At 36.6% G+C, this 19,870-nt stretch overlaps 1 protein-coding gene and 1 pseudogene across 2 annotated transcripts in view; one reads left to right on the forward strand and one right to left on the reverse strand.

Moving 5' to 3' along the window:
• RAB28 (RAB28, member RAS oncogene family) overlaps positions 1-19,870 on the forward strand; it is a 132,044-nt gene that overhangs the window by 90,115 nt on the left and 22,059 nt on the right. The gene's annotated exons all lie outside the window — the stretch shown is intronic.
• LOC111822851 (26S proteasome non-ATPase regulatory subunit 12 pseudogene) lies at positions 14,841-16,221 on the reverse strand (annotated as a pseudogene).

The following is a 19,870-nucleotide window of genomic DNA, read 5'->3' on the forward strand; positions in this document are numbered from 1 at the left end:
GTCTATTGTAATGTCCCCCATTTCATTTCTTATTTGGGTTATTTGCCTTCTCTTCTGTTTTTCTTTTGTCATTTCGGCCAGTGGTTTGTCAATTTTGTTGATTTCATTTCACAGAACTAACTTTAAGTTTTGTTGATTCTTTCTATTGTTTTTCTATTCTCTATTTCATCTATTTCTCCTCTGATCTTTATTATTTCCTTTCTTCTGGTGGCTGTGGGCCTTTTTTGCTGTTCTCTTTCTATTTGTTCGAGTTGTGTAGTTAAATGTTTTGATTTTGTCCCTTCTTTTTTGATGTGTGCATCTTTTGCTATAAGTTGTCCTCTGACGACCGCCTTTGCTGTGTCCCAAAAGGTTTTGGTATGATGTGTTTTCATTCTTGTTTGTTTCTAGGAATTTTTTTATTCCATCTCTGATTTCTTCTTTACCCAGTGGTTTGTAAACAGGGTGCTATTCAGTTTCCATGTAATTTTTTTTTTTTCCCTGCTCTTCTTGTTGTTAACTTCTACCTTGATGTCATTGTGGTCAGAGAAGATACTTTGTATTACCTCAGTGTTTTGAATTTTGTTGAGGATTGCTCTGTGACCTAAGATGTGGTCTATTCTGGAGAACGTTCCATGTGCATTGGAAAAGAATGTGTACTTTGCAGATGTTGGGTGGAGTGTTCTATATATGTCTAGGAGGTCAAGTTGGCTTATTGTTTCCTTTAGGTCTTCTGTATCTTTGTTGAGTTTCTTTCTAGTTGTTCTGTCCTTTAGGAGAGTGGTGTGTTGAAGTCTCCTACTATTATTGAGGAACTGTCAGTTTCTGTCTTCAGTGCTGTTAGAGTTTGTTTTATGTATTTTGGAGCCCTGTCATTGGGTGCGTAGATGTTTATTATTGTTATGTCTTCATGCTGGGTCTTCCCTTAGTCATGATATAGTGCCTTTCCTTGTCTTTTTTGATGAATTTTATTTTAAAGTTTATTGTATCAGAGATTAGTATTGCCACTCCTTCTCTTTTTTGGTAGCTGTTTGTTTGATATATTTTTTGCCATCCTTTGATTTTTAATAAATTTACGTCTTTGTTTCTAAGGTGTGTCTCTTGTAGATAGCATATTGATGGATCCTGTTTTTTTAATCTATTCCGTCACTCTCCTTCTCTTTATGGGTGCATTTAGGCCATTTACATTCAGTGTAATTATTGATACTTGTGAGTTTATCGCTGTCATTTTGTAGTGCCTTTTTTTTTTTTTTTGTATTGCTGACGTTTTTGTTCCTCTTACTCTCGTGTGCTGAATTCCTTTTGTTTGTGGATTCTTTTTCTTTTCTTTTGTTTTTGTAGATTTTGTTTTTATTGAGACTTTATGTTTTTCCTTTTTATTTTGATGAGTAGGTTTGTTAACTTTGTTTGTGGTTACCCTGAAATATACCCTTATCTTTCTAGGTTTGAACCAGTCTTTTATTACTTGGTATTGCCTTGCGTTCCTCTCCATTAGAAGGTTCTATACCTACACCGTTTATTTCTTTTTTCATTGTTCTGATGCTGTTGTCATTTACAGATTAACCTCTCTGGTTCCCTGTTGTAATTTTTTTTGGTTTTGGATAGTTCTTGAGAGTTTGTTTCCTAGGTTAGAATCTGGCTGATATGACCCTGTGTCCCAGATTCATCCTGTGGTTTCATGTTGTTTGTTCTTAGACCGAAGGACTCTTTTTAATAATTCTTGTAAGTTTGATTTAGTTTTTACATAGTCTCTTAATTTCTGTTTATCTGGAAATGTTGTAATTTCACTGTCATATCTGAATGAAAGTTTTTCAGGATATATTATTCTTTGCTGGCAATTTTTTTCATTCAAGGTTTTATATATGTCATCCCATTTCCTTCTTGCCTGTATGGTTTCTGCTGAATAATCCGAGCTCAATCTTATTGTTTCTCCTCTGTATGTGACTTTTTATTTTTCCTGAGCTGCTCTCAGGATTCTTTGTCTTTGGTTTTAGCAAGTGTGATTATGATATGCCTTGTTGATTTTCTTTTGGGGTCTATCCTGTATGGGGTTCGTTGAGCTTCTTGGATGTTCAGCTCGTCATCTTTCGTGATATTGGGGAAGTTTTCTGTCAGCAGTTCTTCAATGATCCTCTTTGTGTTTTCTGTTTTCTCCCCCTGTTCTGGAGTTCCGATCACTCACAGATTTTTACTTTTGATTGTATCCCACATAATTCTCAGGGTCTCTTCATTTTTTTTCATTCTTTATTTTTCTGATTTTTCCTCAAACAGAGTTGTATACAGGTGTTTGTCTTCAATTTTGCTGATCCTGTCTTCCATCATTTCAAACCTGTTCCTTAGCCCTTCTATGACACCGTCCATTTCTGAAATCTTGTTGTTTATCTTTTGTATTTCTAATTGTTATTTTTGTATGTTTTCTAGTTGTGAATTTATTTTGGCATCTTGTTCCTGTATTTTTCTGAATTCTTCCATTTTTTTTGTCTGTATTTTCCATGAATTTATCTGCCTTTTCCATGAATTTGTCTATTTTTCCATCATTTTTGTCTGCTTTTTGCTTCAACTCTTGGATAGCTCTGAATATTAGAGAGTTAACTTCCCTATCAGGTCATTTTAATGCATTTTTTCCTACTGGAAAGTCATCTGGTGTTTTATTTTAGACTGCTAATGGAACTATCCTGTCCTGTTTTTTTATATGTTTTGGTATTTTCTGCTGTCTTTGGGGCATTCAGTAGTTATTTTCCTCGTTTATTGATTGTAGATTTGTTTGTTTTGTCCTCCTTTTTTGCTTTATTTGATTATATCTGAGGCAGCAGGCTGTGCAGTCTTTGTTCGCTGTTCTGTGGGCATGATACTTTTCGCCTCCTTGTCCAATGGGAAGGGTCATTCACTCAGCTTTGGTGCAGCAGGACAGGTCCAGCTGAAGGCGAATTGCTTGAATGGGTTGTTTGTGGCACGTATTAGCTGACAGGACAGGCCTGGATTCAGTGGAGGGCAGGTTCCAGTAAGTTGTGCCTGTGCTGCTTGGGGTGTGATGTTCAGCACACAGTGTAGGTAGGCAGGAAGGAGGGGTGGAGTTTGTTATGTTTGAGCTAAGATGGGTATGGTAAACAGGAGAGAGAGGAAAGGGAAACAGGAGCCAAAACAAACAAACAAGAGTGCCATTGGAGTGGAGAGATAAGAGACCGAGAAATGGAGAAAAACCAAAAGGAAAAAAAAAGAAGAAGGGTAAAAGGAAAGATAATAAATAAATAAAAATTAGGAAAAAAAGAAAAGAAAAGCTCCCTGGGATCCCACCAGTGTGGCTGTGGAGACTGGGGATGTGGCTCCCAGGACACGAAGTACAGCCTGGCTAAAAGGGGTAGAGGTTCACACAGTGCCAGGTATTCAGGAGACAGTAAGAGAAGGTAAGTATGGAGAGACGAGAAACTGGGAAATGAAGAAAGACAAAAAGGGAAAAAGAATGAAAACAAACAAACAAAAAGCAATAAAAACAAAATGTCCCCACGGATGCCACTGTGTGACTGCGTAGACTGAGGAAGTAGCTCCCGAGGCACACAGTAAAGCCCAGCTCTAATGGGCTCCCAAGGGGAGAAAAGAAAACAAACAAAGAAGTCAAAACAGAACAAACCAAAACAAGCAAACAAAAAGCCCCTGAGATACCACCAGTGTGGCGATTCAGGCCAGGAAGCAGTTCCACAGTTGAGCAGCATTTCACAGCCTTTCAGGAGGAAGCAAAGATACCACATGGAGGCAGGTATTTGTTGAGAGGTGTGGAAGAAACCAAAAGAAGCAGAAAAAAGCAACACCAGCAACAAACAAGTGGTGTTCAGGGATCTGGCCAATGTGGACAGGTGGAATCCAAGTGGCACAGGGCTGAAGCCTGTGCCTCCTGCCAAGAGACTGTGGCCACAGGAAGCAGAGGAGGCCAAGTGGGGGTGAAGAAGTATAGGGAGTCGAAAAGCTGTATCGCTGGTTACCGGTTGTTCTGTCTCCTGCTGGGAGCTCCATGAAGCTTCTTTCCCATACTCAATGTTAGCTGATATCTGACAGGAGTCCCAGATGGCGAATCCTTGCTGTGTTACCTGATATGGGATCTCTGCAAGTATCTCTTGTCGCTGTCTGTTTTCTGTCAGTTTCTTATTCCATTCGGTGCTGGCTGAGTTCTTTGTCTCTTCATTTGATGCTTAGGGTTTCAGGATTGATGTTTGTCTCTGAGTGACTTAGTTTTTTGGATCTTTGCTGTGGAAGGACACTGTGGTGCTTCTGTCTATAGTGCCATGTTGCCTGGAAGTCCCTGCTATATATTTTCATTTTAAATATTTCATCTGGCATATCAATGGTATTTTGAACCTTAACAGTTTGGATTAAAAAAACTCTTATTGTGCTTGAATATTACTTTAAAAAAAAACACTCAACAATCTTCTCAAAACAGTTGAAATCTTTCCACTGTAAAGACTCATTTAACAAAACCAAGAGCTGGAAGAGTATAAAAAGAAACTCAAAGAAGGTTTTACATTTAAATGGCCTAGAGTAAGGACAGAGGACTGATTTTAAATCAGTACTATGGTAAAGTTAAGGAGCCCTGGTAGTCCAATGTTTAAGTGCTTGGCTGCTAACCAAAAGGTGGGAGATTTGAATCCACCAGCTGCTCTGCAGGAAAAAGAAGTGGCAGTTTGCTTCTTTAAAGATTACACCCTTGGAAACCATATGGGGCAGTTTTACTCTGACCTGTAGGGTCACTATGAGTCAGAATTGCCTCAATGGCAACTAAACAACAACATGGTAGAGGTATAGTAAGAAGTGTTTGACAACCAACATTCAGATATATTTTCACATTATGCAATAGACACATAATGTAATGTGATCAATTAAAATGTTAATGTCTACAACTTTTCTTCTTGGCAACTTTTAAGTTTGAAACTCCAGTTACAGTGATGTGTGATTCTTGGTTGCAATTGCTTTCTGTATCTTTTGTTTTCAGTATGATTTTTAATATCTGAGGTGGTAGATTTTTGTTCTTTGAAGATGGCTTTCATTTGTTGGAAATAGGCAAAATTATACAAGTTAATAACTGCCACTTTTATTCCCAAATGAGACTTTATTATAATGCTTTATTTCATTTTTGGAACACTTACATATAAAAGAAAATATAATAATTGTTGAATAAATTAATTCTAAATGGGGAGGTCCAAAACTATGTTAGTTGTTGATGGAGTAACTTCATAACTTCTTAGTGTGCAAAATACCATTGATATGCTTAATTTTAAAATACACAGATTTATTGCCATATATTTATATCTCATATTGGAGTATTAGCATAGCAGGTTGTTTTAAATGATATCCCTAATGTAATGTACTCACTATTCTTCAAATGGTGATTATTATGAAAAATGGGAATCAGAGTTCAGTAGTTCCTATTTCATTTCTCTCCATGATTACAGTATTAATTATGAAATCTAAGAATTTTATCCATAAATACCAATTGTATTCCTGACATATAACAGGAAGGAAGATTTTCAGCTTTTTTGATTACAGGGTGTCTGTGTGTGTGTGTGTGTGTGTGTGTGTGTGTGTGTGTGTGTGTGTGTTTATATTGTAGGAGTAGTTAGTAAAAGGAGTCTATTTTAGACAATCTTGGTTAGAACCAGATGATTCATTAAATGATTCATAAGAACAGTATCTACCCTAAGAATTCTGGTTTTCTAGTGGATTTTCTGTAGTCTCTTTAACTTACAATATATTATAGACTGACAGCTTTCTTGTGCTTCTTTTGGATTTAAACTCATGTTTATTGTTTTAGGTTCATGAACATATTGCACCCATGAGATATGCTTCTGGGGTTTAGTTTTAAACTAGAAGCACCGTGTGCCCTGTTTGAATGTATTTTAAAGTTAAAGCATATCATTTAGTAACACACCCCAGTAGAAAAAAAGAGTGCTAGTTTTAAGTCAGATATTCTTAGATTAGGATTTTGGCCATGTGTATTTGTCTCCTCCCAAGCCAGAAAATTTTCAGTTAATCATTCAATACAAGGCATTTAGTTCTCAAATATGGGTTTAAATTCTCATTGGAATACAGGGATATTCTACACAAAAATGCTGAATCTTTTCAAAATGAATACCTGAATGTGGAGTTTTAAAAAACTTCAGGAGTGATTTTAAATCCTATTTTAGAATTTTCTGTAATTTGGGATTAACCAAAAAGTACAGAGTGGTCAGCTCAATCTTAACACAAACAAACCAAGCAAAGAACAGGCTAGTGTTGTTAAAACTTATCAACCGAATTTGTCTATTTTAGTTTCTATAAAAGTATTTTTTAGTTTAAAACTAGACACCAAAGTTGGTTGCTATAATTTTGTTTCCTTCCTTATTCCAACTTCTTTCCCACCATTGCCATTTATATCTGTACAGTTATAATTTGATATGTTAATATATTCAGACTATGAACTGAATTCAGTGGAGATGATATTTTCTAGGTTTGAAATTAGGCTCTGTCTTTCTTTAAGATCTCTTCTTTTTTTGAGCACTAAAGCTTACTGACCAGTATTTTGTATTTTGATAAGAATCGTTAAAAATTGGTTAAGTTTTTACATTTAGTCTTAGGTTCGGAAATGGATTTTTCCTCTTTCAAAAGAAATTTTCTGTTAGGAATTTTCTGTACTCACGGTCTTTTCCTTAACTAGACCCATTATTTTATTTTATTTTTTTAGAGGAAGCATTTTTTTGGGCAGTTGTCTTATTTATTTATTTCTTGGCTTATTGACATACTGGTCTAGCAGCATCTTCTGAAAGTTTGTTATATTACAGTTTAATATTAAAGTCTAAAGGACACTTTATAATCGAGAAAGTGATTTTAAGCTTTTATGAGAATTTTGTTATTTTTAAAAAATCTGTTTGGTTAAAATGCATTTTGCTGTGATCATTAGTACATAACTACCTGTAGAATTTGACTTTATTTTTATATATTGTGAACATTTGCATAGTTTCCTCTTATATTTTAAAATATTCATTCATTCATTCAATGCCTTTTATGTACCAAGCACAATGGTAGGAGAGACAGTGCGATAGTGTCCAGAATCATGTACTTGGTCCACAGGGGGACTTTACAGGAAGAAGTAGTCAGGGAAGACTTTATAGCAGAGGCAATACTTAAACACAATCTTAAGGGATACACAAGAGGTTACCATACAGAGAAGGGTGAGAAAGGGCAAAGTAGAAAGAAGTAATGAATAAAGCCACAGAAGCTAGGAAACAGTCTGGAACATAAGAGGATTTACAACATTTTGTCACAGCTGGAGCATAGGATGCAAGGTAGGAACAGGTGAGAGACAGAAACAAAATGTTTTAAACAAAATTTTAGGAGTTTGGATTTTATCATAAGGGCTATAGAAAGCCATTAAAAGTTTTTAAGCAGAGGAGTGATTTTAGCAGTAATGTAGAGTATGTGTTGGAAAACTATGACCCACTACCTGTTTTTGTATGACTGTTATGTAAGAATGGTTTTTACATTTTTAAATGATTAGAAAAATCAAAAGAAGGATAACATTTTATGACACCTGAAGATTACATGAACTTTAAATTTTATTGTCTATAAACAGCTTTATTGGAACAGAGCCACACTCTGTTTACACCTTGTCTATGGCTGCTTTATCCCTACAGTGGCAGAGTTGAGTACAGGCAGTCCCCAGGTTACAAACAAAATCCATTTCTAAGTCTGTCTTTAAGTCAGATTTGTAGGTAAGTGGGAAAAGGTGCATATGATTCTTAGTTAGCATTACTTTAGTGCAAGAAAAGACTGGAAACCTTTTAGTGATTTAAAAGCTGCAGATGCAGCAAGTGAAGGTGATTGTGATGAAGAGTTTGTTGCAAGTAGGGGTTGGTTCAGTGGTTTCAAATTGAAGGCAAATTTACATAACATTAAAAGACAAGTAGGAGTTGTCTCTAACACAGACTTGCCTAACCCTGGGACTGCCTGTATTTTTTTGTGATCCACAAAGCCTAAGATGTATACTATCTGGCCCTTTACAGAAAAAGATTACTGACACCTGGTCTAAACACACCAAATAAAAGATAGAAAAGCAAGACCCAACTATATGCTGTCTATAAAAAAAACTGCTTTAAATAAGAAGACATAGGTAGGTTAAAAGTAACAGGATGGAAAGAGCTGTATTATGCAAACACTAATCAAAAGAAAGGTGGAGTAGCAGAAACAAGGAATTTATCAGGGATAAAGGAGGACATTACATAATGATACAAAGGTCAATTCACAAAAAAGCCATTAACAATTTTGAATGTATAGAAACCTACCAACAGGACTTCAAAATAGATGAAGCAAAAACTAAAGAACAGAAAGGAGAAACAGATAAATCCGCCATTGCAAGTGAGACGTCAGCATTCCTCTCTCAATAACCAATAGAACATGTAGACAAATAATTAGTAAGGACATAAAAGACATGAACAACATCAACCAGCTTGCCCTAATTGGCATTTGTAGAATATTTCATCTGGTGGCTTTTGCTTTTAAGTGCACATGTAACATTTACTAAGATAGACCATAGTCTCCTCCATAAAAAAAAGCCTTAACAAATTTAAAATGATTAAATGTGTTCTCTGACAATAATAGAATTCAATTAGAGCTCAATATTTGTAATATTCCCAAATATTTGGAAACTAAACCACACACTTCTACATAACCCATGGGCCAAATAGGAAGTCACAAAAATGTAAAAATACTTTGAATTGAACAAAATGAAAACATAGCATTTCAAAATTGTTGGGATGTAGCTAAAGCAGTGTTTAGAGGGAAATGTTTAATGTTATTAAATGCTTATATTTGAAAAGAAAAAAAGATCTCAGAATCAATGATCTAAGTTTCTACCATAAGAAGATAGAAAACAACTTAAACCCAAAGCAAGCAGAAAAAAGTAAAGGTCAGAGTAGAAATCACTGATGTGTGAAACAGAAAAAACAATAGAGAAAAACCAATGAAAGTGAAGAGAAAACCAGTGAAAGTGAAAGCTGGTCTTTTGAAAGGATCAGTAAAACTGATAAAAGCTAGCCAAATTGACCATAAAAAAAGGAAAGAAGATACAAGTTACAGTCTCAGGAATGAAAGAGAGGAAATCATTACAAATCCTGCAGGCATTAAAAGGAGATTAAGGAAATATTATGAAAAATTTTACATTAATAAATGTTCCAGTTTAGAGGTCATGAACAAATTCCTTTAAAGGCACAAACTACCAAACTTCACTTAAGAAGAAATAGGTAACCTGAATGCGCCTATATTTATGAAAAAGAAATTGAATACATATTTTAAAATGTTTCCATAAAGAAAACTACACACACAGGTAGTTTCATTGGTAAATTCTACCAAAAATGTATGGAGAAATAATACCAATTGTACAAAAATTCTTCCAGAATACCGAAGAGGATGGAATATTTCCCAAGTCATTTTATGGGACCAGCATTACTCTGATACTAAAGTCAGATCAAGACGTTACAAGTAAAGAAAGTTACAGACCCGTATCCATCGTGAAGATAGATGCAAAAAAAAAAAAAAAAAAACCTTAACAAAATATCATATTGAATCCAGCAGTATATAAAAACAATATTAATACATGACCAAGTGGGGTTTATTCTGGAAATGCAAGACTGGTTCAATGTTCAAAATTAATACAATTTATCATGTCAGTAGACTAAAGAAGAGCATAATCTCAATGATGCATAAAAAGCATTTGATAAAGTTTAACTTCTTTTCATGATTAAAAAACTTGCAGCTAACTGGAAGTGAGAAGGAACTTCTTCAGCCTGATAAATGGCATCTATGAAAAGCCTACAATTAATATCAGATTTAATGGTGAAAGAGTGAATACTTTCCTCCTAAATAAGGCAAGAATGTCCATTCTTACCACTCCTGTGCAACATTCAATATTCTCAATATTCTAGCTATTGCAGTATGGCAAGAGAAAGGTATTTATAAGGCATACAGATCAAAAATAAGAAATAAAACTGTATTCACAGATGATATGATTAGCTACATAGAAAATGCCTGTGTTGTGAAAATTATACAGTTTTATTATAAGGCATGAAATAAAAGCTTAAATGAAGACAAATACCATATTTGAGGATACAAAGACTTAATATTAATAAGATGTTCAAAACCAAAACCTGTTGCCGTTGAGTCAATTCCAACTCATAGCGACCCTGTAGGACAGAATAGAACTGCCCCATAGGGTTTCCAGGGAGCGGCTGGTGGATTCGAACTGCTGACCTTTAGGTTAGCAGCCAAACGCTTAACCACTGCACCACCAGGGCTCCATAGAGATGCCAGTTCTCCTCAGACTGATATATTGATTCAGTGCAATTTCAATCAGAAACCAAATGGTATTTGAGTATATGAATCTAAATCTGTATGGAAGAATAAAGGGCTGAGAATAACCAATATGCTCCTGAAGTACAAGGTGAGGAGCATTTACCATCCCAGTTATCAAGACTTAATGTTGTTGTTAGGTGCCATCGAGTCGTTTCCACCTCATTGCCCCTGTGTACCACAGAATGAGACAATGTCTGCTCCTGCGCCATGCTCACAGTCCTTGTTATGCTTGAGCCCATTGTTGCAGCCACTTTATCAGTCCATTTTGTTGAGGGTCTTCCTCTTTTTCAATGACCGTCTACTTTACCAAGCATGATGTCCTTCTCCAGGGACTGATCCCTCCTGACAACATGTCCAAAGTATGTAAGAGGTAGTCTCGCCATTGTTGCTTCTAATGAGAATTCTGGTTGTACTTACAAGGCAGATTTGTTCCGTCTTTTGGTAGTCCATGGTATATTCAGTATTCTTCACCAACACCACAATTCAAAGGTGTCAGTTCTTCTTCGGTCTTCTGTATTCATTTTCCAGCTTTCACATGCATATAATGCAATTGAAAATACTATGGCTTGGGTCAGGCGCACCTTAGTCTTCAAGGTGACGTTTTTGCCTTTCAACACTTTAAAGAGGTCTCTTGCTGCAGATTTGTCCAATGCAGTGCATCTTTTGATTTCTTGACTGCTGCTTCCATGGGTGTTGATTGTGGATCTGAGTAAAATGAAATCCTTGACAACTTCAGTCTTTTCTCCATTTATCATGATGTTGCTTATTTGTCCAGTTGTGAGGATTTTGGTTTTCTTTATGCTGAGGTGTAATCCATACTGAAGGCTGTGGTCTTTGATCTTCATCAGTAATTACTTCAAGTCCTCTTCACTTTCAAGCAAGGTTGTGTCATCTGCATAACACAGGTTGTTAATGAGTCTTCTGCCACTCCTGATGCCCTGTTCTTCTTCATATAGTTCAGCTTCTTGTATTATTTGCTCAGCATACATATTGAATAGGTATGGTGAAAGGAAACAACCCTGACGTACACCTTTCCTGACTTTAAACGACGCAGCACCCCCTTGCTCTGTCCAAACAACTGCCGCTTGATCTATGTACAGGTTCCTCATGAGCAGAATTAAGTGTTCTGGAATTCCCATTCTTCACAATGTTATCCATAATTTGTTATTATCCACACAGTCGAGTGCCTTTGCATAGTCAGTAATACACAGGTAAACATCTTTCTGGTATTCTCTGCTTTCATCCAGGATCCATCTGCATCAGCAGTGATATCCGTGGTTCCACGTCCTCTTCTGAATTTCTGGCAGTTCCCTGTCGATATACTGCTGCAGCTGCTTTTGAATGATCTTCAGCAAAATTTTACTTGCATTGTGTTACTAATGATATTGTTGGATCACCTTTTTTGGGAATAGGCATAAATATGGATCTCTTCTATCAGTTGGCCAGGTAGCTGTCTTCCAAATTTCTTGGCATAGACAAGTGAGCACTTTCAGCGCTGCATCCGTTTGTTGAAACATCTCAATTGATAATCCATCAATTCCTAGAGCCTTGTTTTTCACCAGTGCCTTCAGTGCAGCTTGGACTTCTTCCTTCGGTTCCATCAGCTGCTGATAATATGCTACCTCTTGAAATGGTTGAATGATGACCAATTTTTTTTGGTATAATGACTCTGTGTATTTCTTCCATCTTGTTTTGATGCTTCCTACATCATTTAATATTTTCCCCATAGAATCCTTCACTATTGCAACTTTCAGCTTGAGAAATGCCAAGCGTGTTCTTCCCTTTTGGTTTTCTATCTCCAACTCTTTGCACATGTCATTATTATACTTTACTTTGTCTTCTTGAGCTGCCCTTTGAAACCTTCTGTTCAGTTCTTCTACTTCATCGTTTCTTCCTCTTGCTTTAGCTACTCGACATTCAAGAGCAAGTTTCAGAGTCTCTTCTGACATTCACTGTGGTCTTTTCTTTCTTTTCTGTCTTTTTAATGACCTCTTGCTTTCTTAATGTATGATGTCCTTGATATCATTCCATAACTCATCTGATCTTCGGTCATTAGTGTTCAGTGCATCACATCTATTCTTGAGATGAGCTCTAAATTCAGGTGGGATATACTCAAGGTCATACTTTGGCTCTCGTGGAGTTGTTCTAATTTTCTTCAGTTTTAACTTGAATTTGCGTATGATCAATTGATGGTCTGTTCCGCTGTCGGCCCCTGGCCTTGTTCTGACTGATAATATTGAGCTTTTCCACCGTCTCTTTCCACAGATGTAGTTGATTTGATTCCTGTGTATTCCATGTGGTCAGGTTCATGTGTATAGTTGCTGTTCATGTTGGTGAAAAAGGTATTTGCAATGAAGAAGTCGTTGATCTTGCAAAATTCTGTCATGCAATCTCTGGCACCATTTCTGTCAACCAAGGCCATGTTTTCCAACTGCTGATCCTTCTTCATTGTTTCCAACTTTCGCATTCCAGTCACCAGTAATTATAAATGCATCCTGATTACATGTTCGATCAATTTCAGACTGCAGAAGCTGGTAAACGTTTTCATTTTCTTTATCTTTGGCCTTAGTGGTTGGTGTGTAAGTTTGAATGATAGTCGTATTAACTGGTCTTCCTTGTAGGCGTATGGATATTATCCAATCACTTATAGCATTGTACTTCAGGGTAGACCTTGAAGTGTTCTTTTGGATGATAAATGCAAAGCCATTCCTCTTCAAGTTGTCATTCCTGCCATAGTAGACCATATGATTGTCTGATTCAAAATGACCAATACCAGTCCATTTCAGCTCACGAATGCCTAGGATATTGATGTTTACGCATTCCATTTCATTTTTGACGATTTCCAGTTTTCCTAGAGTCATACTCGTACATTCCGCGTTTCAATTATTAATGGATGTTTACTGCTGTTTCTTCGCATTTTGAGTCGTGCCGCATCAGCAAATGAAGGTCCCGAAAGCTTGACTCCATCCGCGTCGTTAAGATCAACTCTACTTTGAGGAGTAGCTCTTCCCTAGTCGTCTTTTGAGTGCCTTCCGACCTGGGGGGCTCATCTTCCGGCACTGTATTAGACAGTGTTCTGCTGCTATTTGTAAAGGTTTTCACTGGCTAATTCTTTTCAGAAGTAGACTACCAGGTCCTTCTTCCTAGTCTGTCTTAGTCTGGAAGATCAGCTGAAATCTGTCCGCCATAGGTGACCCTGCTGGTATCTGAATATGGGTGGCATAGCTTACAGCATCACAGCAACATGCAAGCCCCCACAGTACAGCAAACTGACAGACGTGGGGGTTAATAGTAATAGCTTGTAATAAAGACAGTGTGGAATTCACCTAAGGAAACAATACAGATACCAGAAACAAACCTTCACATAAATGGAATTTTGACATTATAATGGAGGTAGCATTGAAAACTTTGGGGAAGAAGAGAATATTTGATTAGTAGTCCTGGCACAATTTTTTATATTTATGGAGAAAAGGAATTGCATCCCTGTATTAAACCATGCGCAAAAAATCAATTCTAAAGGGATTAAAGGCCGTAATGTTAACGACACAACTTTTTAGAAGAAAAAATAGTATCTTTCCTACCTTGAGATGCAGAAGGATTTCTTAAGCAAGACGCAATAATTGTTGTCCATGAGAGAAAGTCACTGTCCTCGTTTCTGAGAAGTATTCTGGCTGTACTTCTTCAACACAGATTTGTTCGTTCTTTTGGCAGTCCATGTATATTCAGTATTCTTTGCCACCACCATAATGCATCAGTTCTTCAGTCTTCCTTATTCTTTGTACAACTTTCACATGCATATGAGGCGATTGAAAATACCATGACTTGAGTCAGGTACACCTTAGTCCTCAAAGTGACATCTTTACTTTTTAACACTTTAAAGAGGTCTTTTGCAGCAGATTTACTGAATGCAATATGTCTTGTCATTTGATTTCTTGACAGCTGTTTCCATGGGCCTTGATTGTGGATCCAGGTAAAATGAAATCTTTGACAACTTCAATATATGTTTTTTTTTGTTATGTTCTATGCTGCTTTTTTATTCTACTTAATAACTGATAACTTTACAACAGGATTTATTTTGCTTAAAAAACACTCATCAAATCACTACCCCAATGAAATGTTTGGAAACAGAGTTAACCTTAGAAAGAAAAACATGCACATACTGCTTTTATTATAATTTTGTTGTTAGCTGAATAGAAACAAATAATAGCTAAAAAAGTCTTAAATGATAGAAAAACACATTTGGGTACGTTATGACACAATTTTTTGAGTCAGAAAATAAAAACGGTTTTCTATTTTTGCACCTATTGCCAATGCAAAGTTAAATAATGAATGAAATAAGGGAACTTAAGGTCACAAAAGGTCTCAAACATATTTAGTGTCTTTTACTTTTTAGACAAAGAAACTGAGAATAGAAGAAAAAACCCAACATATACACCATAATAGTCTTTTATTTTTTTATGACTTTCAATTGTTACTCTTTTCTAAAAGCATTAAGTGCATGTAGACCCTTGTTGTAGATTATGTATCATCTCCTCTTTGGCTATGACGTGTGTAGTTTTGTTAACAAGAGGCATCAATGAGTTCAGTTTCTGAGACCAGTCATTTAATAAATTATTTGGATCTTTGGGTCTCTGGAAGTTGATAATTCCTGCCAACCTGCCTACTTTAGCAAAGATGGTCTTGTTAACTACTAGAGTTGAGAGAAAAGCCTCTGATTCATCAACAGATAGATCCAGAAGCTGTGCCATTGTCTTCATTGTTATCCTTGTATAATATTTGGCCATTATTCTAATATTATGTTCAACAACTCTTGTTATTCAAGTCTTTCCACCTTTTTTCACCTTCCTTTGTATAGCCAAAAATATCATTTGCTGGACTCTCCTGAGAACCTTTACTTAATTCCATTCCATAGTCCTCAGCAAGTGTGGACCAATGCATCAAATCCATTGTGCTAAAAAGCTTTAAAGGATCCTTGTATTTGAGAATTTCTTCTAACTTCTTGTCACCACTTATTCAGTGAACCAGGTCTGACTGTTCATTGTCAAAAGGAGCCAGGATAGCAGAAAGAACAACACTTTTCAGAGCCTGTTGCCACTTTTCACTTTCTGCACGTATACAGGGAGTGTCATATATTGCTCTGTAGTGCTTAGAAATAGACATATAAGATCCCTCATGTTGATCCAGCTGAATCATTAAGTTATAATATTTCAACTTTAATTGCTCTGTATTTTCTTACTGGAAAAATTTAGTATTAATTTTCTTGCTGATTATTTGTGTACGAAGGTAATCCTTCACAGCTAGGCAGAGCCTCATTTGCTCCAAAATAAACTGTGTTCACTCTTTTTTTTCTGTTGACCCATAGGTTTCCACCTGTAACTCTTGTAAAATGGAGGCTGCCTCTTTCATGTCACCATTTTGTTCTTTTATAGTTGCTAATGTTTTAGTCAGTCGAGCACACTCAATTTCAACATAAGTCTTTCCTTCTGTAACCATTTGTAGAGTATCAGTTAATCGAAGTTTGATTGGGAGGTCTGTGATTTCCTCAGCATAAGTACAGCACTGTCCAATCATTTTTGCAACAGCTCGTTTTAACTGACTCTGTCTTTTTGACAAAAGCATAATATTTGCATATAGTAAATCCCATTCTTTGGCCTCATAGCACATCTTCCCTGCTGCAACTAAGATATGGGATGTAGACACCATACCAGAAGCTGTACAGGTCTGTTTTTCGAAAGAGAGAAGGGTTTCAGTGACTTCTTGAAGTCTTCCTTCCTTGGCCAGCTTCTCGTACTCCGGCAGGTGCTGAATCATGGTGGTGCTGTAATCCACCTCCATCTTGAGGATGTGCCCATGAGCCCGCTGTGAGCCATCGTCAGCCGTGGTTTCTGCCCAAGCGTCCCTTGATGTCCCCCTGTTTCAGCCACCACTCGTCACCCACCAACAACAATATTTTCTCCGTTTATGATGATGTTGCTTATTTGTTCAGTTGTGGGGATTTTTTTTTTTTTTTATGTTGAGATATAATCCATACTGAAGGCTGTAGTCTTTGATCTTCATAGTTAAGTGTTTCAAGTCCTCTTCATTTTGAGCAAGCAAGGTTGTGTCATCTGCATAATGCAGGTTGTTAATGAACCTTCCTGCAATCCTGATGCCCCATTCTTCTTCATATAGTCCAGCTTCTCGGATTATTTGTTCAGCATACAGATTGGATAAGTATGGTGAAAGAATACAACCCTGATGCACACCTTTCCTGATTTTAAACCATGCAGTATCCCCTTGTTCTGTTCAAGTGACTGCCTCTTGGTCTGTGTATAGGTTCCACATGAGTGTTCTGGAATTCCCATTCTTCACAATGTTATCCATAATTTGTTATGATCCACACAGTCGAATACCTTTGCATAGTCAATAAAACACAGGTAAACATCTTTCTGGTATTCTCTGCTTTCACCCAAATCCATCTGATATCAGCAATGTTATCCCTCATTCCGTGTCCTCTTCTGAATCCGGCTTGAATTTTGGCAGTTCCCTGTCAATGTACTGGTGCAACCATTTTTGTATTATCTTCAGCAAAACTTTACTTGCGTGTTATGTTAATGTTTACTAATTTCCACATTCTGTTGGATCACTTTTCTTTGGAATGGATGCGTAAACAGATCTCTTCCACTCAATTGGCAAGGTAACTGTCTTCCAAATTTCTTGACATAGACAAGTGAGCACTTCCAGTGTTGCATCCATTTGTTGAAACATCTCAAGTTGGTATTCTGTCAATTCCTGGAGCCTTGTTTCTTGCTAATGCCTTCAGTGCAGCTTGGACTTCTTCTTTCAGTGCCATTGGTTCTTGATTAAATGCTACCTCCTGAAATGGTTGAACACCGACCATTTCTTTTTGGTACAGTGACTCTGTTTATTCCTTCTATCTTCCCTTCATGCTTCCTGCATAGTTCTATATCTTTCCCGTGGAATCCTTCAGTGTTGCAACTTGAGCCTTGAATATTTTCTTCAGTTCTATCAGCTTGAGAAATGCCGAATGTGTTCTTCCGTTTTGGTTTTCTAACTCCAAGTCTTTGCATATTTCATTATGATATTTTACTTTGTCTTCTTGAGCTTTGAATCTTCTGTTCACCTCTTTTACATCATCATTTCTTCCATTCGCTTTAGCTACTCTGCGTTCAAGAGCAAGTTTCAGAGTCTCTTCTGACGTCGATTTTGGTCTTTTCGTTCTTTCCTGTATTTTTAATGACCTACTTTTTTCATGTATGATGCCCTTGATGTCATCCCACACAATTCATCTGGTCTTCGGTAACTAGTGTTTCGTGTATCAAATCTATTCTTGTGATGGTCTCTAAATGCAGGTAGGATATACTCAAGGTTGTACTTTGACTCTCATAGACTTGTTTTAATTTTCTTCAGCTTCATGTTGAACTTGCATATGAGCAATTGATGATCTGTTCCACAGTCGGTCCCTGGCTTTGTTCTAACTGATGATATTGAGCTTCTCCATCATCTCTTTCCACTGATGTAGTCTGTTTGGTTCTTGTGTACTCCGTCTGGTGACCTCCACATGCATAGTTGTTGTTTAAGTTATTGAAAAGGTATTTTCAGTGACTAAATCATTGGTCTTGCAAAATTCTGTCATGCAACATAGATATGCATTATTCATGAATAGTAGTTATGCATTATTTATCACTAGAAGGAATTTAGGTAATCTAATTAATGATACTGTATAAGTTAAGGAAATAATATGAATTCTTACCTATGCTCTTCCCTGTCCTCTTGATACTAGCTGCCATTGGTGTTGGTTTGGTGACTCTATAAAGAGGGTCCACATTTTAAAGTATTTGTCATTGTCCCCTCAGAATCCTTTTCTTTGGCCTGTGGATTTTTATGTGACTGTGCAGTCTAAGCATAGTGCAAATTCACTAGACAAATCTCTCAGTATATGTAGAATCTATAAAAATGTTGGCAAACATGCTAGAAGCCAAGTAATTAACAAATGAGATGTTGGCAGAGTCAGGCAGTAAATAATTGAAAAGAAAATTTGCAAGGTTCATAACATATATAGGTAGGTCAGAAGAGTATGATTTAATGATTAAAGGTTAATAGAAGTCCTTGGGAAAAGTTATGAAAACCATGAATAGTTTTGCAGTAGTTACCCTTCTTTATGGTATGTGAAATATTAGATTTGGTGATACAAATGATATGTTATCAGTATACTTTTAAAAGAAGTTTTTAATTTAGGAGGTATATGTGCAGAAGAGTACGTAAAACGTATGTATAGCTTAAAGAATTAACTATTCCCACGCCAGGAAATAAAGCATTGCCAGCACCCAAGAGCCCTATCAAGTGCCTATATCAATCCCCTATCTACCTTCAGAGGTAACTGTTATCCTGACTTTGTCTTGATCTTTTTCTTGCTTTTCATTTTACTTCCATCGTCTGTGGATGTGCTGCTAAATAGTATTTAATTTTGCCATTTTGAACTTCAAATAAATGCAGTCATTTATACATATATTCCTTTGTGTCTTCTTTTGCTCAGCACATGTTTGTGAGATATATTCTTATTGTGGAGTGAGACTCTAGTTCATTAATTTTCAGTCCTGTATTGTATTCCTGTAAAATAAAGGATTAAATATTATTTCAGATATAGTTAGTATTTTGTATTAATTTTAAGAGGCTGCCTTAGTTATCTAGTGCTGCTATAACAGAAATACCACAAGTGGATTGCTTTGACAAAGGGAAATTTATTCTCTCACAGTCTAGGAGGCTAGAAGTCTGAATTCAGGGTGCCAGCTCCAGGGGAAGGCTTTCTGTCTCTGTCTGCTCTAGGAGAAGGTCCTTGTCATCAATCTTCCCAGGTCAAGGAGCCTCTCAGCACAGGGGCCATCAGTCCAAAGGACACACTAATCTCCTGGCTTTTATTTCTTGGTGGTATGAGGTCCCCATGTCTCTAATTTTGTAGATTGAGTCCTGCCTCATTAACATAACTGCTGGTAATCCCGTCTCATCAACATCATAAAGAAGATTTACAAAATCACACCACATGACAAAATGGTGGACAATCACACAATACTGGGAATCATGGCCTAGCTGAGTTGACACATATTTTTGGGGGACACAATTCAATCCATGATAGAGCCTAATAATACTTTTTCATCATTCATCAGAGATTTAGTGAGTGGCTTATTGCACTGTATGTTTTTTTGTTTGGTTTTTAGCTGCATGTAACAAAAAAAATAAATAAGCCTGGCTTAAATAATGTATGTACTGCTGCAACTGTTTAACTATGCAAAGACATTCAGCTGTGTGGATCATAACAAATTATGAATAACATTGCAAAGAATGAGAATTCTAGAATACTTAATTGATGCTCATGCAGAACCTGTCATAGACCAAGAGTCAGTCATGGGAATAGAACAAGGGTTTAAAATCAGGAAAGGTGTATGTCAGAGTTGTATCCTTTCACCATACTTATTCAATCTGTATGCTGAGCAAATAATCCGAGAAGCTGGACTATATGAAG

The sequence above is a fragment of the Trichechus manatus genome, unplaced genomic scaffold (assembly GCF_000243295.1).
Source record: "Trichechus manatus latirostris isolate Lorelei unplaced genomic scaffold, TriManLat1.0 scaffold00218, whole genome shotgun sequence".
NCBI classification, from domain to species: Eukaryota; Metazoa; Chordata; class Mammalia; order Sirenia; family Trichechidae; genus Trichechus; species Trichechus manatus.